Below are 26,537 nucleotides of genomic sequence, written 5' to 3' on the forward strand. Positions count from 1 at the left end.
ATCATTCTATCCCAGAACCAACAATACCGACAATCCCTGTTTCAAACCCATCCTGGTGGCTGCCTCCAAAAAGGGGGAGGCGGCCCAGAACCGGAACCAGGGAAACCCAGAACCGCATCCTTATCCGATTGCCAACTTTTTCTTTCAGATTCCCAAAACTCCCTGCCAAACTCTGCCCAGATCTCTTCTCTCTCAATGTCCAAAACCAGAAAATTAGCCCACCAGTTGTCCAAAAATGTGCATTATCTGTGCCCCCTTGAGGAGAAGGAGGGAAGATACTATGCCCCGGTACAAGTACAGGGGCAGGGTACAATTATGGCACTGGTGGACACTGGATCCCAAGCTACTCTTCTGTCCAAAAGGGCCTTTGATCAACTAAATGCGGGAAGGGGGGAGAATTACCGTATTCCTCTCACCTCTCTTCCTGGAAAACTTCAGAACTTTGATGGGAAGGAAATTCCCATCGAGGGGACTGCAGATTTGGACATCAAAATTGGGCGACACAAGGTGAAACACCCGGTCATAGTAGTGACTCCAGTGGGCACCCCTTGTTTACTAGGGAATGACCTCCTGAGAAGGTTGTCACCCCTAATCGATTGCATAAACAAGGTCCTCTGGACCCAAGCTAGCCGACCAATAAAATTAAAACAGAGCATCAACCATGTTAGTTTAAACGGCACCTGCCACATGGTTGAACAAAAATCTGACCAAGTAGAATTTCACTTCCAGAACAACCAAATTCCAGACGTGACAGTAATAGAGGTAGGACAACAGACTGGTGATGGGGGTCCTCTCTATTTCTGAAAATCAACCTTCCTTCCAGTTTAAGGTGGTATTCCACACTGGAAGGAGCACTCTGAAATTCATTACTAATCCACAATCAGACATTCCCACTCCGATAGTCCAGAAAGATGTGAAATCAGCTCAGAGCCTGGCTGATCTTCAGCAAATTGGATAGCAGTTGTTCATCCCCGTTCAGTTAAATGAAGGGAAGGACTCTGTTCTCGCCCGAGTGTGTGTGAACAACGGTAAGAGCTTCATCAGCTAAGCCATGTTCCGCCAACTCCCAAAAGATCCAGCCATTCCCACATTCAATCTGATAGACAAATGAGAAATGGATCTGGGAACACCCAATCCCAAACATCTCCTGCCAAGCAGCTGTATGCTCAAAATCTCCATTGGCAACAAGAACATAGTCCATAATTGTTGGGTCCTGCGAGACGTCACTGCCGCCTTTTACTTAGGCAGAGACATTCTCAATCGCTTTGCCATTAGTTTGGACCTAATAAACTTCAAAGCTTGGTCCCTATTAGCGGATAATCCCATGCGCTTTGATGATCCAGAAAAAGCATTTAGGTCAGCTCAATTGTTACCTTATGCAGTTGAAATTCAGATTAAAGAGGAAGTCACCATCCCAGAAAGGACCCGACAATTCTCCCTGGAAGTGAAAGTTAAAAGAGGACAAAAATTGAAAAACCCTGATGCGTATAGTCATCTAAATGCTTCTCTCCAACAGCAAGGGTTGGGGGTAAACCCAACACCATTAGTCAACATAGAACATGACACCATTCCAATAGAGGTGGATAACAGCGACTTAAAGAGTATTAGTCTAGCCGCAGGCACCATCATTGGAATGGCGGTTGATGAACGACATTTCTCCATTGATCTAGGAAATTAACTGTTAGGACCAATCCCCAAGGACTCTTTTGACAGTGACAGTGATGACAATACAACACCAGACAGAATCTTTACCCGGCATGGGGGGAACTTCCTGCTGTACACTTCCTGCCCTTTTGGTAAGAAAGATGTGACTTGTGACTTCAGAAGGGATGAGGTGATTTTTCAGGTCCATGAGGACTGCCTTTCCCACCTGAAGCTTCCCGTCCAAATCAGCACTCTGACCAGGGACTTCTCCACCCAGCTGGAGGAGGCCGCTGAGATAGCAAAACCAGAAGTCTTTCCAGGCTTCAGGCAGATGGTTGAAGAGAGAGTCAACCTAGCTGATGCCTGTGTGACTCTGGAACAGAAGCAAAAGTTGAAACAAGTTTTCTTGGATTTCCAAGATCTCTTTGCTGTAGACTCATATGACTGTGGTCGCACCGACATCCACACAACAACAATTCCCACGGACCCTGGCATGACTCCAGTGTTTGTGAAGCAATATCGCTTGCCTCTCGCATCAATGGAGTCCCTTACTGAAATAATTAAGAACCTTGAGTCCCGGGGGATAATCCGTCCAGTTCACAGCACCTTCAATAATCCGGTGCTGGGAATATTGAAGCCAAACGGCCAGTGGAGACACTGCGCCGACCTTAGGGAGCTCAACAAACGGGTCCATACTTCCCGATGGCCTCCTTCCTACATTGACCAAGGGCTGGCCCAGATCCAGGGGTCACATTTACTTACTGCAATAGACCTGACCAATGGATACTGGACCGTGCCTGTCAGTAGGGAGGACCAATACAAACTGGCTTTTACCTTTGGGGGCCAGCGGTACACATGGACCCGGACTCCCTTCGGATACCTCAACTCCAGCAATGAATTCAACATTTTCCTACATAAGGCCATGCCCGACCTGGGTGCGAGGGGTAACCTGGCTTATGTAGATGATATCCATATCAAAAGTTCATCTGTGGAGGAACACATAACGGAGATCCGTTATGTTCTGACACAGCTGAGGGCCGCCAGAGCAAAACTTTCCTTTCAGAAAGCACAGTGGTGTAGAACCCGTGTTAATTTCTTGGGGCATGAAATTACTCCTCAGGGTCTCTGTCCCCAGGAAAAGAAAGTGGAAGCACTCCAGAAACTGAAAGACCCCACAACTCTGCGGGAACTAAGGAGCCTCCTTGGACTGACTAATTACAGCAGAAAGTTCATTGAGGACTACGCAGAGATCATCAGACCCCTGATTCACCTCTTGAAGGGGGGGGTCAAGTGGGAATGGGGTCCAGAACAATCCGACGCAGTAAGACAGCTCAATAGAAGCCTCTCACAAGCACCCTGCCTAGCTTACCCTGTCAGAAACAAGGAGTTTTTCTTGGAGACAGGGTTCTCTAATACATGCTTGACTGCAGTATTTTATCAAAAGCATGACAAGGTCAATAAAGTAATCTCCTATGTGAGTAAAACTTTATCCTCTGTGGAGGAAAAATTCAACGATTGTGAGAAGGCACTCCTGGCAACAGTGTGGGCATTGAAGAATTACCGCCCATTTATCCAGGGGGAATACATCATAGTGGAGACTCCACACCAGCCTCTGCAATATCTCCAAAGTGACAGAATCCGGCCCGGAAATGTGAGTAATTCCCAAATTACTTCCTGGATTCTGTCAATGCAAGGCTTTCCTGTGGAGGTCAGATATGTCCAAACCAAGAAGAGTCCCCTCGCGCAAGGTCTGGCTGACTTGCATGATTGTGCCAGAGAAAACTGTCGAAAGTCTAAAAATCAAGGACAACATGGAGGCATACCTTAATTCCCCACACAAAGTCTTTAAAGAAGACAAGTGTGAGAGAATGCCCACTGTCTATGTGGATGGATGCTCTTACCATGTTGACAACAACAGGGAAAAAGAACTTGTGGCCGGTGTAGGGAATGCATGGGTGAATGAGTCCCCAGAACCCTCCGGTGGATACAAAATTGGTCCCCGAAGTAGTCAGGTGGCAGAATTGATGGCCGTGTATCAAGCCATCCTCACTGCTGTCCAACATCAACTCCACAAACTGGTCATAATCACAAATTCAGATTATGTACAGAACGGGTTTGTGGAGCACCTGGTTAATTGGAAAACCAGAGGCATGTTATTTGCTAATAACAAACCCTTGAAACACGGGAAGTTAATTCAAAACATTGATGATCTGGTCACCTCGAACGGGATGACCATCTACTGGAAAAAAATCAAGGATCATTCCAAAGTAGAGGGACCAGACAAAACTGGAAATGACTTATCTGATCAGCTGGCCAAAACCGGGACCATCCAAGGGGATCTAATAGAGATTGAGTCCCTGTTGGGGGAAATCCATGTCATTGCTATCACTAGGTCCCAGACAAATGCTCACAATGATCTTTCAACTGCACAGTGAGTAAGGAGACCCCAGATGCTGATTTGATCACAGCTCAGAAGGGGGATCCGATAATTGGTAAGTTTTACCAACACATTGAGGACCCTGAGAACTTTCCCCTGACGGATACCGATTACATTGGGAAAGAGGACCTTAGAGTGTTGATGAAATGTCCAAAAATGTTCCGAATCCAAGACGGTTTGTTGGTAAGGAAATCCCAAGCTGGCCATGCTTAGTGGGTGGTCCCTACCTCATTCCGAAGCCTGATGTTAAGTCACGCCCATGATGTGGCCACCACCGGTCATAGGGGGGTTCACACAACACTTGAGATCTTAAGAGAGGTTGCATACTGGCCACACATGGGGCAGGACCTCGACCTATACTTGAAGGGGTGTCTTGTGTGTGCACAATTTCAGCCAACATCCCTCACACACCGTGCGCCTCTCCAAAAGAGGGGGCTGACACTGCCATGGTCAGATTTGCAAGTGGACTACATAGCCCCGTGATTCGCTCCTCTAGGGGAAATAAGTACATGTTGACAGTGACATGCTTATTTACTAAATGGGTGGAATGTCTTCCGGCCCCAAACTGCAAGGCAGAAACAGCAGCTGCCCTGATGACCAACCACATCTTTTCGCGTTTTCGACTATCCCAAAGGATTGAGTCAGACACAGGTAGCCATTTTACCAGCGAAGTAATGACAAAGATGTGGGAGATACTGGGGCTTAAAAGGAAGCTACATATTGATTACCGGCCAGCCTCTTCTGGTGCAGTGTGGAGATACAACGGAACCATTGTGAGCATTTTAAAAATGTTTGTGGCAGATTCTGGGCCAAGTTGGGATATCCGATTACCTCTGGTCCTAATGGCCATCAGATCTACCCCTTCATCTGCAACTAAAATGTCACCATTTGAGCTGATGACTGGACGCAAGATGGTGCTTCCCCAGCATTTGCTCTACAGGACCCAAGAGCAGACATCAATAAATGCCTCCACAACTCACGAATACGTTGAGAATTTAAGGAAACACCTCCAACATGCTTTTGCCTATGCTCAGCGGAATCTAGAAAGATCAGCCGAGAGTATGAAAACTCATTATGATTTGAAGACCACTAGGAAAGCAAACAATGTGGGAGAACGGGTCTATCTATACAATTTCCAAAGGAACCAGGCCAAACAGCGAAAATGTCTGCCTACATGGAAGGGCCCTTTTGAAATTGTAGACAAGATTTCCCTAGTCGCCTACAAGATCTGCATCCCCAAAGGTAGTTTGGCGGAAGGGGAAGACAAGTGGGTCCATATAAATCAGTTAAAGTGTTGCCATCCCAGAGGGGGCCGCTCCAGAGTAATTCAGTTCCAACCCAAAATATCCCACATATAGTCTCTAAAATATTATGATTCTTGAATCCTGATTATATCTTGTTTTTTTAAAATGAGAATTCAAATGTCTCTTGATTTATAAAATGAATATGCTGCCCCACTATATCGATAGTGGGGGAGAAATGTCTACGAATAGGTATTGCCGCTTTGCTGTGTCATCCTAGGAGAGATAAACCATGGAGACTGATCAAAGAGGACGACCCGGGGACCGGGAGCAAAGATCCGAGGGGCCCGGGGTACCGCCCAATACTGTCATGCCTGCACCATGGGCACACACATTGGCAACCATCATGGACTATTTGTTATTCATTTATCTTCAGAATACTCTTGGAACATGTCATGATGCCTACCTCCAAGGAGCCAGGTCCGACCCAGCAACCCCAGAGGCAGGCATCATTTCCCCCAGGGGAGTGCCAGCGGGCCCAAGCTGGGGCCCTTTGGACGCAGTCCTGGCGCCTTAGGCGCCAGGCTCATGTTGGACCTCTGTCCTGGCGCCTTAGGCACCAGGCTCATAAAGCTAGACATGTGTTCAAGTGTTTTAATGTGCACTTATCTGATGCAGACCATGCTGCCACATCCAGGCCCTCTTGAGGCCTGAATAGGAACTACTTTATCTGTGGGACTACTTTCCACCCGGGTGTGGTCAGGGAAGGATACATACCTGATCGGAGGAAGGATACACACTTGGAACTTCTTCCAAAGCTATTTAAACCACACCCGATCAGCAACTCACGCTTCGCGTTGTTCTGCTCCTCGCAGCTGGACGCTCACCATGTCAGCTCCTGCATCTGGACTTCAGCCACACCTGTCAGCATCCTAGGTCACCTGCAAAGGGAGACAAGAGACCTACCAGCTAATCTGCACCACGGAGACATCACCGACGATCCTGAAAGGGAAGACATCATTTTTAAAAGCATTTCGTTACGATCGCTGCAGCGCTGCATTTCACTCACCTTTCCTGGGTTCCTCCATCTTCAGCAACGATCATCCGGATACACAGCCACTTTCCAGAGCCTAGAGAAAAAGACAAGAATAAGAGGTGAGAGAAGGAAGGGAATAGGAAAAGCTCAGTTTCCTTCTAAGACTTACCTGTTGGGTCATTCCCATTTCATTTCGGGTCTTGCTGCTTCCAAGCAGGACCCCGGCCCCTATGGGGAAAAAAGACAAAGACATTAGATGAGCGAATGCAAAAACATTACCTGAGCGCTCATCTAGGACTTACCAGATATTTACTGGAACTGCACGTTTCACTTCGGGTCGGCGCCATATCTCCGGCATTCCGAACCCCGGCCCCTATGGGGAAAAGACATCAACATCAGCGCTTTGTTGCAAGAAGTCTCCAAAGGAATCTTCATTCATCACCTGAAAAAAGACAATGAACATTATTATTTAAAGCTTGAACTTTTGAACTTGCAACAGAACTTTTACAGCGCCTTACCAGTATAATCAAGCTTACCTGAACTCCCATCCAACCTCAATCCAGTGAAGTAACTGGGTTCAACGCGCCCCTGCATCAGAAGCAGGATGGAGAGCTCGTCCTTTTAGACCCTAAGGTGAGACTTCATAGGGAATCGTGGAAGGGTATCGTGGAGGGTTGGAAGAGAGTGGGAGGCTTGAGCATAACTCAGTCAGTAGGTAATACTCCCGTTTCACGCACAGGGGAATATTCCTGCGAGCCGGAGAAGCCAGAGTAGAGGGCCCTTCCTGTCCATCTTCAGAGTCCTGCGCTCCACCATTGAAGAAGCATCAGCACTCGAAGCCAGACCTGCGCCTCCGTGGGAATCAGGTGATCGTTACAGAACAACCCCTATTCACACTTTGGTACTTAATTCCCATTTGCGTGATTTTGGTGCCTTCTTATTTAACTCAACTAACTACATGTACCACAATGCACCTTTCTACAGCTATCAATTCCTGGCCATTCCCATTCGTCATCATTGGAACCACAATCCCCAGAAGCCCTAGGGATTTGTGCTGCTTCCACCATCTCAGGACTAGAGAGGGAGGAGGCAGATTGTATTCAGGTGTGCTGCTCCAGGTGCTGCCAATTAGCCTGCCTCAGTACAGGGCAGGGTGGCATTTAAGCAGCTGCCTGCAGGAGCTATGTCTCTTGCATCAAGAGTCCTCCCAGCCCATTTTTGCCTTTTGACTCAAATTTGTATGCTGTTCCTGTTGCTGCATTTTCCTGCTTTGTTCCAGTGCTCTTTTCGGGTTCCCTGTCTTGCAGCCTGCTACACCCTGCTGCCTACAACCCTAGCCTTTTGGTCTCCCTGCCTCACAGCCCTGCTCCTCTGGTCTTCCTGCCTTGCAGCCTGCTACACCCTGCTGCCTACAGCCCTAGCCTTTTGGGCTCCCTGCCTCACAGCCCTGCTCCTCTGGGCTTCCTGCCTTGCAGCCTGTTACACTCCACTGCCTACAGCCATAGCCTTCCGGGCTCCCTGCCTCACTGCTCTGCTCCTCTGAGCTCGCTCCTTGCTGCTCTGCTCCGCTGGGCTCCCTGCCTTGCAGCCTGCTACTCTCTTCTGCTTTCAGCCCTGACCCTTTGGTCTCCCTGCCTCTACGCCCTGTTCCTTGGGGTTTGCTCCTTGCTGCCATACTCCTCTGGGCTCTCTGTCTGCCGCCTACTACAGCTCTCAGTCCTGCTCCTCTGGACTCTCTGCCTTGCAGCCTAATACAGTCCTCTGCAATCCACTACAGTTTTTCTGTACCTTGTACCATTCGGTACTGCAGCCCTGCTTTCTTGTTTGCAGCCCCCCTCTTTCCTGGCTGCTGCTCCCTTGCTCTCTTCCTTGTTTGCAACCCCTTGTTTTTGATCCCTGTCCTTCTCTTCCTTGACTCCTCTGTCCTCCCCTTTAGTTTACCCATTTCTATTGTACTGTTTCTTCCTTCATTCCCTTCTGCTTGATTTTTCATAGACTTCCTTGTCCCTGGTTATTTCTGTTCTTGTCTCTCTTGTGTCTTATGTTGATCCTTTGTACAGAGCTTGACTGTTGTTTTCCGGCAGGCAACCTCTGCCCCTTCCCTTGTCGCGTTTTCTGTTTAACAGACATCCACAGCTGTTGTTCCCAGCCATGAGCAAACAGTGTGGGCCTCTGTAATAGTAATCCGTGCAGAAGGCTGGAGTTTCCAAAGGTCTGTGGAACACTCTTTTTCCATATCTGCATACACCCCAAGAGGGAATCCAGTTTGTTTGTATCTTTGCATTTCCTGCCCTTTTCTGTTCACAACTACAGTTGCCTACTTTTCTTTCTTGATGAGTTTCCTGCTGTGTGTGTACTTATCTGTCACCTTACATCAGCATAGCCACCCAAACCCTACCTGGGGGCCCTGTGCCACTCTTGACAGAGTGCCATCCTTGACAAACACTCCCATCAGGAATGGCGAGGAGAACCGATCGATCCGCCCTGATGGAGGAAAAGATGCTGAACTTTGCCATCTACGTAATCGGAAGAAGATGATGCGGACATCCCAGCGCGTGGATCAAAACATCCTTTACACCCGACTCCTCCTCGACTTGATATCAAAGTGCAGTCGGGCGGGGGGGTCTTGACCCACGTTTGAATTATTAGGCTACAACATTTTGTGCTGTGGGCTTAGAAAATCCAAGATGGCCGAAAAGCCCACATTGCGCCAGAATCCAGGAAAACCATGCAGTTTTTGCACACACAAAAATGGTTGCCTAATCTGCCACCCACCAGTGCGAGCGTGTTGGGCCAAAAGTGCCATGAGTGAAACGTGGTGCCAAGGAAAAACAGCAGTGCCTGTTAGCTCAAAAAGCGCTTTGAAATCACCTTTGTTTCTCTAAAATGCAAGCTAAAAATGCCTATTTTAAACATTGCAAGATATTCAAAAATCTCACTGAACACCAGCAGACATTTGGCAGAATGTAGTCTTGTGTGCATACAAAATCTGGAAAGATGAAGAGCCCAAAACAATGTTTATAACAAAACTGGCTGAGCTGTGGATGTCAGTAGATTAACTGAAATTGGATTTAAAACCACTAAAATCGAAATGTTTAAAATAAATGAGTGACCTACTTTTCACATAGGTTGCAACTCTTTAAAGGTCATAGTTTTGAACTAAGAATCAGCGTTCTAGCTGCATGTGTAAACATCTTAAGTTTGATTTGAATGAAGAAAACTGGAACAAAAGTGACATTTAGCTGATGCCTTGCTTGAAGAGATTGAATTCTGCCCGGAAACTACGCCTGACAGGAGTTGAAACTTGCCCAGCAACTGCATTTGCAGGCCTGGCTACCTTCTGCTGTTCCCACCAAAAGGAGATTACACCTCTCTGATTGAATCAGGGGAGGAGCACCTGGGAGCAGGGAAACAGAACAATGAGCTTTCCTTGGCTCAGGCAAATGTTAAATTAGGGGGGGGGGTCGTACATGGCTTCCTCTTGGAAGAAACTGGGAGGAGCAGTGCCTCTGTGAGCAACCTGAGTTGGAGGAAGTGGACAAACCAGAAATTCCACCATGTGCTTTGGGAAACCACACCCCTCTGGGCCAGAGCATAATTTTAAAAAGATGGATAATTCATAGTACGGACTTGTCAAAATTATATAATTAATATAATTATTCTTGCAATTTTTCTGTGCACATTTTAAGAGGTGTTAGGACTCTGTGGTATGTCCTGGGGGGTAGTAGAGGAAAATAAGGTATTACTCTGAATGTCTGTATGTTAAAAATCTGACACTTTATCATCTGATGCCCATATTCCTTGTGCATGTTTGTGCAAATTCTGGAAAAGTTTAGAGGTTGTGTTCTTGATGAAAAGGGCAGAATTCTGTCATAAGTGGACACGACATCTTACAAAGACAGGGATCGGATTGTTTGGTGTTACAGAAAATATGTTAACTGGACATCTAATATTAGGAAAATGGTACATAGATAAATATGTATTTGGATCAAAAATAGATTTGTGTGCAAATTGACAGGGGGAGTGTTCTTTCTGTATGCCATAAAATTGATGCCTGATGACACTCCATTCCTTCCCCCAATCAAGGGAGAGAGGAGAGCTTGGCCAATGATAAGTTGTGAGGGGCAGGCTTAGTTATGCCCACGCACACATCCATTTTCAAAAGACATAAAAGGAACACAAAAACCCAGGTAGAGAGTTCACTTTCCCCTTTGTTGTAAAGTGCTTTGCCGGACCAGACAATATCCAGAAGGACCATCTCCAGAACTTATAATCCAGACTTTCAGAACTTGTAGCAGAGAGGCCTGAACCACCAGCTGAATCCTTTTTCAGCAGGCCTCAAAATCTTTTGCAAATTATTCAAACAGCCGGGTTGAGCTGTTTGATTCTGGCTAGAACCCTGTGCCAGTACCCAGAAAGCAGTGCTGTATCCAGAATCAACTTGATCCAGACCAGCAGAACCAGAGATCCAGACTGCCGTGCAGTGCCTAGTGCCAGACCAGACCAGCAGAGCATAGCTGACCCAGAGAGCTGTGACTTCAGAACCACCCGCCAGGAGTCCAGTCCAAACCTGATCAGAACTTGACGGCCTATTTCAAATTTATAGTGTGAGTACTCAGCTAGAACTGTGCCAGAACCAATCTCTTAGTCTAAAATAATCTGATTCAAGCCATTTTAACCTGTCCAGAACTGCATCATAGGAATTGTGTGTTCATTCTGTCATTTCACAGCTGTAAAAGTGTCATTTTGTCATTCTGAAGTTTACTTTTTTCGAGAAACTACCTCCACAAAATCATCTTTTGATCCGTGTGTGCTAGGAACGAGATTTAACTTTCATTTTAAAGCTAAGATTCTAAGCTTTCTAATTTAATTTTTACCTTAAATTCATAAGCAGATCATGCAGACCCATTGTGAGCGGCATTGAATCAGTAACTTAAAGAATCTCAGCCTACATCGATGCCCACCTACAACCATTCTTTTCAGTATTTGCCTCCTATATCAAAGATACAACCCACATATTAGAACAACTGGACTCTATCACCTGGCTAGAAACATATAGCTTTGTCACACTAGACATAACATTGTTATACACCAGTATAATACATCAGAAAGGAATGGAAACAACAAACTACTTTCTCAAATCAAGATCAGTCTCATATGTTGAACAGAACAAAATGATCATATCCATGCTAGAATTCACTTTGAAAAACAATATATTTTGTTTCAACAATTACATCGCCCCATCAGGACCGAAGAGGTATGTGCGATGTGGCGAGCTGGCAGTCGCCCCCGGGATCGAGCCGGGAGGGCAGGAGAAATCTGCCAAAAATGTGGGTATGACCTGCCCCACCCAGCTGAATGCCCTGCGGCTTGAAAGACCTGTGGACGGTGTGGGCTACCGGATCATTTTTCGAGGGTATGCAAAGAAGCAATGCCGGTGTTGGTACCGAGGGGCCCGGGGCGGTCCAGTCTCAATCGCCAGGGTCGACCATCCAACGTCGCTCAGGTGGATCAAACTGAGGAGGATGCCCAGGTGGAGGAAGCGGAAGAAGAGGAGGAAGAGAACATCTTCTTTGTCTCGAGTGTGGGGATCCTGAAGAGCAAGAACAGGAGTCAGCCAAGGTGCATGGTCAAGGTGAACTGATCTTCAGTCCTGGTCCTCGTGGACACTGGGGCGTCAGTGAATGTAATGGCCCGTGGACACTATGATGCCATGGACCAGCCCCCCAAGCTGCCTGCTCCCAAGGCCTGCATCTTTGCCTTTGGTGGTGTTGACCCTATCCCTCTGGACGGTGTGTTTGTGGCAAAAGTAGAACATGAGGGCTCCCAAATCACAGCACGATTCTACGTGACACCGGTGAGCACCAATACGTTGTTAAGTTGTGCTGCAGCAGAGGCCCTCGGCATTGTCAGCTTCGCATACTCTGTCTATTTAGAGGACATCAATGACTTGCTCGAGAAGTATGCAGCACTGTTCAAGGGGATCGGGCAGATGGCCGGTGACCCAGTGAGGTTACACATTGATGAATCGGTGCAGCCCATTGCCCTGAAACATCAAAGGGTACCGTTTCACCTCCGTGAACATGTCGACAAGGAGATGGACAATTTGGTCAATCTTGACATTATAGAAAAGGTTGAGGGCCCGACGCCCTGGGTATCCCCGATAGTGGTGGCACGGAAACCTAAACAACCCGATGCTGTTAGAATCTGCGTCGACATGAGGCTCCTGAACAAGGCCATTAAGAGAGAGAGTCACCTCACCCCGACGATCGATGACATCATTGCAGAGGTACAGGGTGCTCGCTTCTTTTCGAAACTGGACCTCCGAGCGGGCTATCACCAGGTTGTCCTCCACCCCGAGTCGAGGTATATTACCACCTTCACGACACACCGAGGGCTATACCGCTATAAGAGACTGAGTTTTGGTTTGTCCTCGGCAGCGGAGGTGTTCCAGAACATTATTCGGGGCGCCCTGGCTGATTTGGGCGTTTTGAACATAAGCAACGACATCCTGGTGTTTGCAAGAACTGAGGTAGACCATCTAAGGCGGTTGGCAAAGACGTTCAGAAGACTGCAATCCTTGGGACTCACCCTCCACAAAGAGAAGTGTGAATTTATGTGACCATCGATAGAATTCTTTGGCTTTGTATTCAAGGGGGGGTTTCTCCTGATCCCCGGAAGGTGCAGGACATAAAGAAGGCGCAGCCTCCGGAGTCTGTGTCTGAGGTGCGAAGTTTTCTGGGCATGGTTACATACTGTGGATGATTCATTAAAAATCTGGCCTCCAGATCGGAACCGCTCAGGGCACTGACAAGGAAGCATGCCATCTGGAACTGGGGCCCGCTAGAACAGGCAGCTTTTGATGATATAAAGGGTGCCCTGGCAGCTGAAGACACCATGTCATTTTTCGATCCTGCGTTACCATCAGAGATCATCATCGACGCCAGCCCATTCGGCCTGGCCGCCGCGCAAACGCAGATTGACAGTGATGGTGTGTCCGCCCGGTGGCGTATGCCAACAAGACCCTGTCCGATGCGGAGCAGCGGTACTCGCAGATCGAACGCGAGGCGCTGGCAGAACTTTGGGGATGCCGGCACTTCCGACTCTACATCCTTGGACGCCCGGTGACGGTGGTGACAGACCGCAAGCCTCTGCTTCCCATCCTAGCAGGGTCATCATCCAAGCCACCGGCACGCATTGAGAGGTGGATGCTCGCCCTTTTGGAATATGGAGTCACCTTGGTATACCGGCCAGGGGCGAACAACGCTGCAGACTATCTCTCTAGACACCCTGGGGCGTCTGCAGGAGAAGACCATGACGCCTGTGCAGAAGAAGCAGAGGAGCATGTCCGGGTGGTGGTGGAGGCAGCCACGCCAAGTGCCATGCCTCTCCAGGAGCTGGAGGCAGCTGCAGCGGAAGATGAGTGCTTCAAAATCCTAAGACACTCTATGCAACAGGGCTCCTGGAAGTCGGTGCTGGAGGCTCTGGCGGGGCGCACTCAGGAAGCCCAGACCGGACTTGAGCAACTATGGAAGGTCTGGGAGGAGTTATCGTTCTGAACATCCGGCATTCTGCTCGGCGGAGATCGGATTGTGGTGCCCAAATCGAAGGTGGACGAGGTGATCGCCCTGGCACATCGTGGTCATCAGGGCGCCGCCAAGACCAAGGCAAGCCTACGGCTGAAGGTGTGGTTCCCTGAGCTGGAACGCAAGGTGGATGACTTCGTGGCGGCCTGTGTTTGGTGCCAGGCGGCATCTCCCCTGCAGCGTGAACCTGCTATAGAGACAATGCCTAGGGGGACGCTCCCTTGGGAAATTGTTCATGCAGACTTTGGGTCCACCACCATGGGCACCCACTTCCTAGTTCTGGTCGACGAGTACTCTAGATACCCCGAGGTGGAGTTTGTGGACTCTGTGGCGTTTGAGCACATCGTGGTGAGTGTGGAAAAGGTGTTTGCGGCCCATGGTTTCCCACCATGATGTGCTCGGACAACGGGGCGCCCTTCCAGAGTGAACGCTTCTCAGAGCTGATGGAGAGCTATGGGGTGGTGCACAGGAAGATCATGCCTCTCTGCCCCCGGGCCAATGGCGAAGCAGAACGGCTCATGAGGACTCTAAATAAGACATTTAGAATTGCGCAGGGGCAGTCACTCCAGAGAGCCCTGTACCAGTTTCTGAGGGTGTACTGCACCACGCCACATGCATCCACTGGAGTGGCCCCGGCTGATGCATTTTTCAAGCCGTGTCCCCGGGGCTTGCTGCCAGAGGTAGGAGAGAAAGAACCTGGGGTGATCAATGACCAACAGGTCGAAATGGACCGGCGGCTGACGATCGAGCAAGAGAACGTTCAGAGAGGGCTTCGCCCGCTGCGGCTGGAGCCAGGCGATGAGGTCCTCATTCGAAATAGGCATCCCCATGGAAAGCTCTCCGTACCGTATGAGCCAGAACCGCTGGATGTGGTCGCAGTCCGGGGATCCATGGTGACTGCATCGGAAGGCCGGTCTGCGGTAACTCGCAATGTGAGTTTCTTCAAGAAGCTGCGGGATCCAAGAACTGATCCACCTCCTGATCCAGACCCAGGAGAGGTCCCTGAGGATGAAGGGGAAACACCCTGTCTGCCTGAGTCCCCGGCCGGGGCATGCCCGTGGACAGATCACCTGTGCCGGAGGTGAGCAGGAGGTACCCCCAGAGGGCTGGGCGAGGGAAACCTGCTCACCTCAGCAGTTACGTGTTGGGTCACCTGGCTGATTGTCCTAATGATGAGAACTGTTAAGTAAGGGGACCCGGGTGGATGTCAATAAAGGGGTGTTTTGAACATGGGGTTTCGTGAGATGTTATGTTTCCATTTTTGGTTTGGTTTGCAGTGTCTAGTATTAGTATTGTTATTGTTCTCCCGGAAAAAGGAGGAGTGTGGCGCTGCCCGATGACAGGACGTGCACACGGCGGCGTGACATTGCACGCTGCTTCGTGCAACATAAATAAACAGGGCGTTCCCGGCCGCGTCAGAGCGACCGGGAAGCACGAACCGAGAGGACATGTCGGAGTGAGTCCTTCGGGGTCTGGGGCTTACGGAAGGCGCCGTGGGTCCCGACCAACCCCCAACACTAATGACTAGTGAAATATCTCGCATGTTGTGTTCCAGGGATTTACAACTTGGTTTGTATTTATCTCTGGGTAAGAAGGTTGTCTAGGGAGTGATATCTACAACTAGGCTGTATAGTTCTATTTTCTTGTCACGCTATGGTCCTGGCAGTTGTGGCAAAGATGGAGGCTCGGTGGAGGGCCGTTTCATCGCTGCCGTTGACGCTCCAGCCTTTCCAGGCATTGGCTGAATAAAGCAAGGACACGCCCCATGCTCGGCACGTTGCAACACCAACGCTCGAGTTTTAATGGTTGCCTTTGTCCTCCTTTGTTCTGTGTCCTGATCGGGTTTTCTTTGCACTCACTCCCCCTCCGCTGCCTGGGGAGTCTCAGTCCGGCGTTTTCCCTTCTTACCTCACCAATCCTCTCTATGCCAGTGTCTACTCCCTTATCCCCTCTTTCACGGAGCCAGCGCTATCTGATTGTTCCTCTCTCTCCCTTCTGGGCCTGGTTCACCAACGCTGCCCCTTCCTACCTTTGATGGCGAGTCGATCCTGTCTTTGGGATGCTCTGTACCCGAACCTTACACCCGCTCCATTATTTGCTTCTTTCCTCTTTTTCTGTGGAGTGGTTTTCGTGCTCTCTCTTCTCTCCCTCTCGCCTCTCTTGCTCTCTCTTTCTCTCTCTCTCTCTCTCCCTCACCCCTCTCTCTTCTTCCTGCTCGCTCCTCTCTTATCCTTTAGTTTTCCTTCTTGTACGCGCTTCCTGGATTCTGCCACTTATACTTCAGCAGTTCGGGTTCCTGGTAGCCGCATGCTTCTTTCTCCTCCTCCCTGCTCAACACCTAACCATCTGTCATTGATCAGATCTTTTTTTGCTCTTTGGCTCCCCTTGGGTTCTTTGACCACAGGCTACTACCGTGCCTCCACTACTTACCTTTGTGGTTATTGATTCCTATTGTAAGGTTTCCTTGAAGGCAGCTCCATTCTCTCCACATTCTCTGACGGCTGCTGGAAAATATATCTGTGCAGGAATTTTTCTGCCTGTACAGGTGTTTTCCCTGTTAGGGGGCAGGCCCCACTGGGGCCCTCCTTGCTGCTGTGCCTATCAGTCTGGGTGGCCTCTGGGGAAGCTCGCTCCAACTTGCACGAGAGGAAGAAAGAAAAGAAGGTGAAGAAAGGAAGAAGAAGAGAAGGATTCCAAGAAGATCAGAAGAAAGAAGAAGACTCCCCCACCAGACAGCTCTACAGAAGGTGCAGGTGAAGAGAGTCCTGCATATATCATCCCCTTGGAGAAGATGAAGTGGGGTCAGGCAATGGGAGAACGGAAGGAGAGCAGGTGCTTTATTACCTCGGTCTCCTCATGTCTTCATGTGACGGGATTGTCCAACATGTGTCTTTCATGGTTCTTCAGAGGGGACCTTGACTTTTCTCTAGAGTGGTCATCATTTGGAGTTTGCTGGAGGGTGGACAAGAGTAGAGAGGCAGGTTTCTTGTCTTTAAAGTGTTGTTTATATCAAAACCTTTCCCATCTTTCCTCTGTCACCTTCGGCTTTTGCTCCTCTCTCAAGAGGGGCGCTGATCCTTTCAACCTGGAGACCTCATTTAAGTCCTGATCTAGGGATTCCAAGAAAGTCTTCACCCTCATTGGGTTGGTGTACTCTGTGGTCTTGCCATCCTTTGTAACAATCAGTTTTTTCAGGTCCAGCAACCCATATTGGAGATCCAGAATTGGCCATAGATTCAGGAACTGTTTCCTTTTCTCAAAAGTGGGTCTAGAGTAGTCTGCACTGATAGAAAGGTTTTTTTTCCATTAGGTACCTTTTTTTTTTTTAGCTAGCTATAGTGCTGACCGTGTGTGTTGCTGTTTTAGGAAGCACGTTATGATCGGGGGTGTCGCTGCCTGAGTGGCACGGTTCCTCAGCCTAATTCTGTGTGCTCTCTGTATCTCTCCAGGAGGGCTGAAGTCAGAGAGTAGTAGTTTGGGTAGCCACTGCATAAGGAAGGCCACTGGGTATTTATCTTCCAGTTCCCTTGGAACCCCCAGAAGGCATATGTTATCTCTTTTGCTGCAGTCCGCGAGATACATACTGGTATCTCCCAGATCCAGCAATTGAACATGCATGTACCTAGAAGCTGCACTCTGTTTTCCACAGTTTTCATTCTCTCTTTCATGTCCTGCTGCCTGCTTGCATGTTTTTGAGATCTTCTGGGATAGGAGCTATGAATGTGTTGCAGATGTACGTGTGTTGATGGAGTCCATTGTGGCTCTGAGCCCCAACAATTGATGGAGGTCTCCCAAGTGGGTGTTGGACATGAAGGGCCCCTCATTTCAACTTCTTAGGCCCCCAGATGGCCTGTTCATTGTTGCAATTTTCTGTGTGCTCCTTTTTCAGCCATTTTCCCCGTTAGGGTGCTCGTCTGGGGGTTGTGGGGGGGGAGGAGGGCGGGACACTGACAATCTGGGTTTTTGGATGTGTTGTGCTGCCACATAGGGAGCTGTGGTCTGAGGGCGACTGACCCCTTTTGGGATTTCTTGCTTCTGGACAATTTAATTTGTTTATTTATCTTAATATTTTGTTTTCCTTTCCTTATCATTGTCATTTATTTCCCCCCCTCATTTTCCTCCTCTATATGCCTGCTGGCAAGTAGTGGACTGAGGGTTGCTTGGGGTAGACCAGCCTTGCTGTTGGTATTGCCTCCTTATACTGCCTGTCAGTTAACCAAGCACCGCTCCAAGATGTCTGCCTTTTTTCCTAAGTAGTCCTTTCTCTGTCTGTGCTTGTTGCTTATGTGCCATCTTTCCTGTTACAATGGCTTTGTAAAATGTTTATTATGGATCCCAAATGCTCTCATGTAATAGTGCTGCTTCAGCGTCTTTCCCGCTAGAGCATGTTTTGCAGTGTTCATAGGCACGGCTCCTCTTCGACACTACTCCGTTCTCTCACTCACTGCCCACACCGTGGCCCTTGTGACCTTCGGAGCTCTTGTGTCACCCTTGTGTCACTCCCCAGAGCTTTCCCACCATGGGTTTGTGTAGCATTCCATGTCAGAATGTTATCCTCGCACTGGCGACCAACATGGAATGTGGGTGTTGATATTGTTGGACCATATGGGAAATTAATCGATGAGAAGAAGTTCTTGATAGTACTAGTTGATTACTATTCAGGGTGGCTGGAAGTTAAAGCAGTGAGTAAGATCGATAGTCATGAGATAGTAAAATTCATAATGCAAATATGCAGGAGGGAAGAATTCCCCAAAGTGATAATGAGTGACAATGGAGTCCAATTCAAAAGCAAGGAGATAAGAGAATTTGCCAAGAGATCAGGAATTGAATGGAGGTTTTCAGCTTTATATCATCCCCAAACCAACAGATTAGTGGAGAGATGTAATCGTGTAATTGTAGAAGCAGTAGAATTAGCTTTGAGTAATAACTTGTCAGTGGATGAAGTACGAAAAGAGAAGGTGTGGTGTAGTAGGATGGCTGTTAAGAGAGGAATGAATATTTCACCTTTTGAATTGATGAGAGGTAGAGCTCCCAATACTTTACTTAATCCGTACTGGGTTAATCGTAGGAAAGTGGTGCATGATGAAAAAGAAAGATTGTTCAAATGTCAAAATAAATATGACGTATCTGGTGGAGAACCGCCTATTAGAGAACCCAAGTTGAGAATCTCACCAGGGGATTATGTGCGGATTAAGTTTGGTCGTAGTGTAAGAAAGGGTGACTCTAAGTACAGAAGACGGATTAAAGTTATACAGGTGTTCAGAAGAGCAGTTAGAGTTGCTGGGGGAGCAGTATGGAACTTAGATAGAGTAAGCAAATGGAGAAGGGAAGGCAAACAGGAAGAATGTAGGCGTAAGGGTGAAAGGAGAAGAGCAGTTGAAGTGTTTGGAGATGAAACTCTATTTAGAAGCGAAAATGCAAATGAAATAGACAATGGTCATATGATGCAGTGAGACAAGGTGAAGAAGTGGATGGAAATGTGCGACAAAGTAATGATGCATCTGGACGAAATTTTATGCGAAGTTCGAGAGAAAGAAGGTTACCATATTGGTGCAGAGATTATATTATGCATAGTTAAATCTATATTGTACGTTTATTTCATGTTATCATATTGCATTCACATATTAATTCATGCTATGCAGTTCTATATGTAAATACACAAATTGGTCTAAATATCCACTCGTGGATTAGAGTATATTAAGAATTTTTTGTTTAGAATGTAATTAGGAATGTTTTGTTTCTATTATCTTATTCCATTTAAATGTTTTCATTCAATATTTATGGGGGGGATGTGTAGCATTCCATGTCAGAATGTTATCCTCGCACTGGTGACCAACATGGAATGTTTAGATTGCAATTACCCAGGGTTCCAGGTCAGTTGTTAAGTCGTTGTGTAGGAGGTGGTCGCAGTGCGGGGTGCCGGTAAATTATTACAATAAACTCACCTTCTTAAAGCAATCACTCTGGCTCCAGTGATAATTCAGTTAGCCAGCCCGCTGCTCTCCCAACCTGCCTTCCCCATGCTCTGTTCATCGCAGGGGGGAAATTGCCTCATGATGTCAGCTACCTGCCACCCCCATGCAACGTCTCTCACCTGTGCTCTCTCGAATGCGACCACGTTGGCTATGCTCTGTGATGTGCAGTTCTGTTATAGAATGGGTTCTATCCAATGAATGTTTCTGCAGTTTTTCCCATCATTCTATCTGCTGGATCATCCCTTCTCGTCAGTGATTGCTTTGCACCACAGGTGTATTTATAGGTTGACGTTTATTGTACAATGTATATGGTCTTTGTTTTTCTTTTTGCAATAGGGTGTATCTCATTGATACAATGTTGATGGGGGTTCCATGGGGTTGGTAAATTGAGACAAAAAGCAGTTGTCCTTAAAAGCGGCATTGTATCTGTGTTATTACTTATTGTTTGCATTGTGGTAAGTGCAGTCCAGTTGTTTGGAGGATGTCCTACTTGCGTTCTAATTGCATCATCCATCTATTTCCTGATGTTGCAATGTTGCAGTCGCTCTAATGCCCGTTGCAATACCTTCCCCCCCTTAGGTGGTTTTCCTGGTTCCGTGAGCTGCCTGTCCAGCTGCACGCCAAATACGGAAGCATAAATATGTGTTGTATTATTTCTGTAGGGTATCCAGGTATAAAGGTATGAAGTGTAGTATCGAGTAATACTGTTTGCCAGCCTCTGGAATACCTGGTGGATTGTTTAATATAGTGGTTGTGCAACTTGCACTGGGTAAGTCGGTGGGTTGCGGTGCACTATATTTGAGTTATAAGAGGTGCTTGTCCTCATAGAGCTGTGCGGGAGAGGCCTATAATATAGAGGTATTATCAGTATTGCTTGCTCCCATGTAGGCAGATAATACTGTTTTGCACTGTTTTGTTGAATGATTCAAGATGTTATTTGTTGTTGTTACTCTGTAGTTTGTTGTTCCATTGTACAGCGCCTTGGTGTAAGGCGCTCTATAAATCAATTAATCAATCAATCAATCAATCAATCAATCAATCAATAATATCTGCCATATAGAGAGTTTGCCATGGGAATGGGAGTCCTTGTCCCTTGGAGAGGAGTCAATCCCAGTGAGGTACCACTTTCCCAAACCCCTTGCTTAGTGGGCACACCTCTCTAGCCTTAAAGGAGGTGCTTCCCACCAGGGTACACTGTCTCCGGATTCGTCACCGGAACGAGATTGAAATACCAATAATGAACAGTGTGATGTGGCTGTGATATGATGTCATATGACATTTATAACGCACATGTGCACAAGTGTTTCTATGTCTAATAAAACCTAGATAGTAACACAGTGCAGAGCAGTGACATGCACCTATGTCGGAGATCACTTAGATTTCAAACACAAGTCTAGGGCAGTGCTAAGCGTGTATGTTTGAGAACACTTATAGTTAGGAAACAATACAGATCAATGCTCATGTCTGAGAGAACCTGGATAGAAAACACACTATATGGCATTGCAACATGGTTCAGTCTGAGAACTCGTAGATAGAAATGCACAACATGTTTGAGAACACCTATATAGAAAACATAATACAGAGCAGTATAACACGACCATGCCTGAGAGCACACAGGCAGATAACATAGTATAGAGCAGTGTAATGCATTCATGGCTGAGAACGGTTGTCACAAATCATTTGCTTATCTATGCCAAGAAATGATACTGTTATGATGGGGCGTAATTTTATGGAAATGGCGTGGACTCTGCAGGCAAAGCCAGTGCAGTGAAACAGCAATGCTTTGGGTCCAGCATGTGTAGAAAGTAGTGTAATGAAGTGGTCAAGTAAATTACCAAGGACTTAAAATGCAGAGCAATTATTTTTCCAAACTCTAGATTAAGCATGTTGAACATGTGGTTCAGTGATGTTGCTATGATTACTTGGTTTATGTTGTAGTATAAGAGTCAAACAATATCATGATTCAAGACAGAGCATTAAGAATGAAGGAGATGATTTTTAAGAGCAGATCAAAACACTAGGGGCCTCATTACGACCCTGGCGGTAAGGGGTTAACGCCAGCGTTAGCTGCGCGGACCCATTACCGCCAACTACGAGGTCCCTTAGCGCCATGGCGCTTTTAACACCTGCTTTTAGCAGGTGTTAAAATCCATGGCGCTAAGGGACCATGGAGTTAATTACGCCACCGTAATTTACGGTGGCGTAATTAACGCCTTCCCCACTCCCATTATGCCCTATGGGGCAAAAATGGGAATGGGGAAGGGTAAATGGGGATTGGGGACTTACCGCCCCGCCGACCTCGGAATGGGGCGGTAAGTCCGCCAACCACCATGGCGTAAACGTAGTTTACGCCATGGTGGTAAAGTCACGGCCCAGGCGGTAACTTACCGCCTGGGTCGTAATGAGGCCCTAGATAAGAAGACCAGGAATGAAGAGACAGGGAAGGTCGTTTCAATGCAAGGGAGCAAGCATAGAAAAAGAACAAAAATGGGATTGAGCGCAGGGATGAGGAGGTACAGCAAAAGGAAACGTGATTGAGAATTCAAAGAGCGTGACAGAGAGTAGAATACCAAAGATTACAGATATTTGAGGTCATTACAACCTTGGTGCTAAGTGCACCTACTTTACCACCATGGTGTAAACTACGTTTACACCATGGTGGATGGCGGATTTACCGTCCCATTCCAAGGTGAGTGGGGCGGTAAATCCCCATTTCCCATTTTCCCTTCCCCATTCCCATTTTTGCCCCATAGGGCATAATGGGAGTGGGGAAGGCGCTAATTACGCCGCCGTAAATTACGGCGGCGTAATTAGCACCATGGCGGGTTAGCGCCATGGACTTTAACGCCTGCCAAAAGCAGGCTTTAAAGTGGGAATCCGGCGTTAAGGGTTAACGCCGTCGTTAACCCTTAACGCCGGGGTTGTAATGAGGGCCATTGAGTGGTCAGACCATGACGACATTTAAAAAATAACACAGAAAATTAAACTTAACACAAGATTGAAAAGACAGCCATTCAAGTGAAGGTAACGACAAAGAAATAGTCATGAGGTGAAAGAGAGCATAAAAGATGAACAGAAGAATTGGAACCAGTCGAAAAATGGGAAGTCCAAAAAAGTGCATGAACAATAAAATAAATGAGAAAAAATAAGAGACAAAATAAGGTGCTTAGTTGTTCCAAATGTGAGGAAGGGCCTTGCATTTCAAATATTAAAGTGATGAAAATGACAAGAACGTGAATGTAAGGAAATATGATGGGCAAAGGAAAGTTCAGTATCAAAGCAAATACTCAGGATACGAACAGTAAAAGAAATTGGAAACAAAGGAGGAGGGAAAGAAATAGAAGCAGGAGGAGAAGAAGGAGGAATAGTAGTAACGGGAAAGAATAGAACTTCTGTCCTCGTAGAATTTAGCACAAGAAAGTGGTCTGATATCCATGGCTTAGTAGCCAGCAGACAAGTAGTCAAAATGTCTTGCATAGAAGGAGTAAAAGAAGAAAAAGAGAGGAAGAGCGGGATATTATCAGCATAACAATGATGAGATATCCCAAATGAAGAAATAATAACGGCAAGAGGAGAAGTGTAGAGTGAAAAAAGAAAAGTTCCCAAGACAGAATCTTGGTGAACACCATGTAGAAGAGGTAGTGCATCAGAGGATTTCCCTGCCCAGGATACAGAGAGTATGTATGGTTAGACAAATGAAAGGACATCAGGATAGAACAGACTCAGGGATAGTGCTGTTGGTGCAAAGGTAACTTTATTCTCCTCTTCTACTTGCATCTTCTATGGGACTGCCACTCCAAGATGGCTGCCCTCTGCTGAGCACTAATATTGCCACCCTCCTAAGCTGGTGGTTGTGCGTCATGTCTGTACCACAAAACCTTAACTGACTCTTCACTGTATTATGGTGCTTCCCTTCAAGATGGGGCTCTGCATCTTGTCGGTGCCACTAACATTGTCCCTATGACCGCGGCCCCCCATCTGGATCGGGCAAACTGTATTACTGTACCAGCACTTATTGTCACAAAGTCTTTTTTTCACAAGCCGTTATGTAACCAAGTAAGCCTTCTTAACAGCGCTGCGATGCCCGAGGGCAGTTGTGCGCTTTACAAATGCAAATATATAAATAAATAAATACATATGATAAAAAGTGTCAAAAGCAGCAGATAAATCAAGTAATATAAAAGAGATGACTTTTTAAAATATATGATAGTCACAGAAAGACACAGAAAGACAGGAGCACAGTTTCAGTAGAGTGCAAGGGACAAAAACCAGATTGAAAACATGGAACGATAGAGTGATTGTAAACAAAAGATGAAACATGAGAATAAGAAAGGTGTTATAATAGCTTAAAGAGAGAAGGAAGAAGAGACATATTTGTAAAATTAGAGGTACGTGTGGGTTGAAGAGAAGGATTTTTCAGAATAGAAGAACAGAGGCATGTTTAAAAGAAGAAGGAAAAATTGCAGATAGCAAAGAAATATTAATACTAAAGGTAGTAGATTTTTCCAATGAGTTTGTGTTACAAACTGACGCCGCTCCTAGAGGGTTAACAGCAGTTTTGTCACAAGTTTGTGATGGATTAGAACACCCTATCCTATTCACTAGTCGAAAACTCTTTCTGTGTGAAAAAAATGGCTCTGTGTTACAATTAGAGGCCCTTGCCATCAAATGGGTCATCACCCATCTAAGATACTATCTTCTAGGAAGGAAGTTCACACTTATCACAGACTATTCTCTATTAGTGTGGATAAGCCCACGAAAGGACTCTAACCCTCGAGTCATGCAATGGTTCCTAGAACGGCAACCCTACTGTTTCACTGTGGAGCACCGAAAAGGTGAAGACCAGGGGAATGTCAATTTCCTTGCTCGGTTTCCCTGTGAAACAGAGACAGATACATCACATAGGGGAAGGGCATGTGAGGAACCAGATGGGATCTCACCCGTTTGTCCCTGGGGATCTGTGATCCAGGTGGCCAGGAGAGGGACTTTTGGATCCACTTCCTGGAGGGGACCAGATGCGGGAGGATCACCTGGGTTGAGTAGTCTTCGGGGGGTCAAAGGGGGACACTGAATGGTGTGAAGCGGTATCCCTTTCCCTGTAACACCTTTACCCCATCCTACCAGGTATGATATTTAGGAACTCTACCCCGTCTGGGGTGTTAGATAAGATTTACTCCAAAATCTGGTCTGGCCTGGCAGCTCGGTCTAGATGTTTGTGGGCTGAGAGAGGGAATCTGTCCTACAGGTGGCCAGGACACAGCCATTGCTTTTGGATCCAGTTCTTAGGGTTGGACCAGTGCAGGAGGATCACCTGGGTGAGGGGTCTTAGGTGAGTGGGAGTGGGACACCAGATGGTGAGACAAGGTATCCCCTTCCCTGTAATGCCTTTACCCCATCCTACCAGGTAGGATATTTTGGAACTCTGCCCTGGGTGTTATATAAGATGGACTCCAAAAAATGGCCAGGGCTGGACGCTCAGTGTGGATGTCCTAGCAGGTGTCATAGATCCCAACCTACGGGGAGATATAAAGGTTCTCCTACAGAACCATGGTGAACTCCATTTGAAGCGAGTGAACCAGAAGAAACTGAGAGAGGTGCCTTAGACTTTGGAAAAGCTGGTCAACCATCTACCACTGAGGCAAATAAGTAAGAAGAGCCTACCATCCTTCCCGATCAGCCTTCATAGAGGCTTTCTTACAGGTGATTCCTGAAGGGGAAGGACTAGAGAAAGGAAGTCCCTTTTTCTTCCTAAGGCGAGGATTACTGTATAGAAAGGAAACCTCCGGAGCAGGCTTAAGTAAAACTCAGTTAGTAATCCCCAAAACCCATCGGAAGATCGTGCTAGAAATTGCATATTCTAATTTGGCAGAGGGACACTTAGGACAATCTAAAACCCAGGTGCACATCAGTGGAACGTTTTACTGGCCAGGTATCTATGCTGATATAAAGAACTTCATTCAGACATGTGATATATGAGAGCTGCCCTCCACATCCCTAAAAGACACCATAGCACCAAAGCTAGAAAAGAAGCACACTGGCTCCGCATACAGGAACATATCAGATTCAAAACCCTATCCATCATCCACAATTGCCTATCTAACACAGCTCCCCCATACCTCAAACACAGAATCACCAAGGCATCGTCCTCTAGACCAACAAGGTCCCCCTACACTGACCACCTAGTCATGCCCAAAGTCAAGAGATGCAAAGGTGGAGGTTCTAGCTTCCCTTACATTACTGGTAAACTTTCGAACAACCTCCCCCTCCTCCCTTAGAGCTGAAAAATCATACTGGCTCTTCCACAAAGCACTCAACACACAGCTCTTCTCAATACTTACTTCCCCCCTACTGCAACCCCTTCCACACTTCACCTTGACCTGTGTATGCTAACTGACGCTGCTCTGCAACGTGTATGATACCACCTGTGTTCTTGGTAATTGATCTACTGCTCTCAGTACTGATGTAATCCCTGCTAACTGTATGATGAATTACGCTTGACTTGTACCTGTAAGTGCCTCAATGCCTTTGGGTTGTTTGTGTAATTTAGAAATTAAATAAATAAGTAAATAAATAAATAAATAAATACATATGTCAGAAAAACAGTGTGCATATTCCCTT

The sequence above is a fragment of the Ambystoma mexicanum genome, chromosome 7q (assembly GCF_040938575.1).
Source record: "Ambystoma mexicanum isolate Mex_15411 chromosome 7q, UKY_AmexF1_1, whole genome shotgun sequence".
Classification (NCBI taxonomy): domain Eukaryota; kingdom Metazoa; phylum Chordata; class Amphibia; order Caudata; family Ambystomatidae; genus Ambystoma; species Ambystoma mexicanum.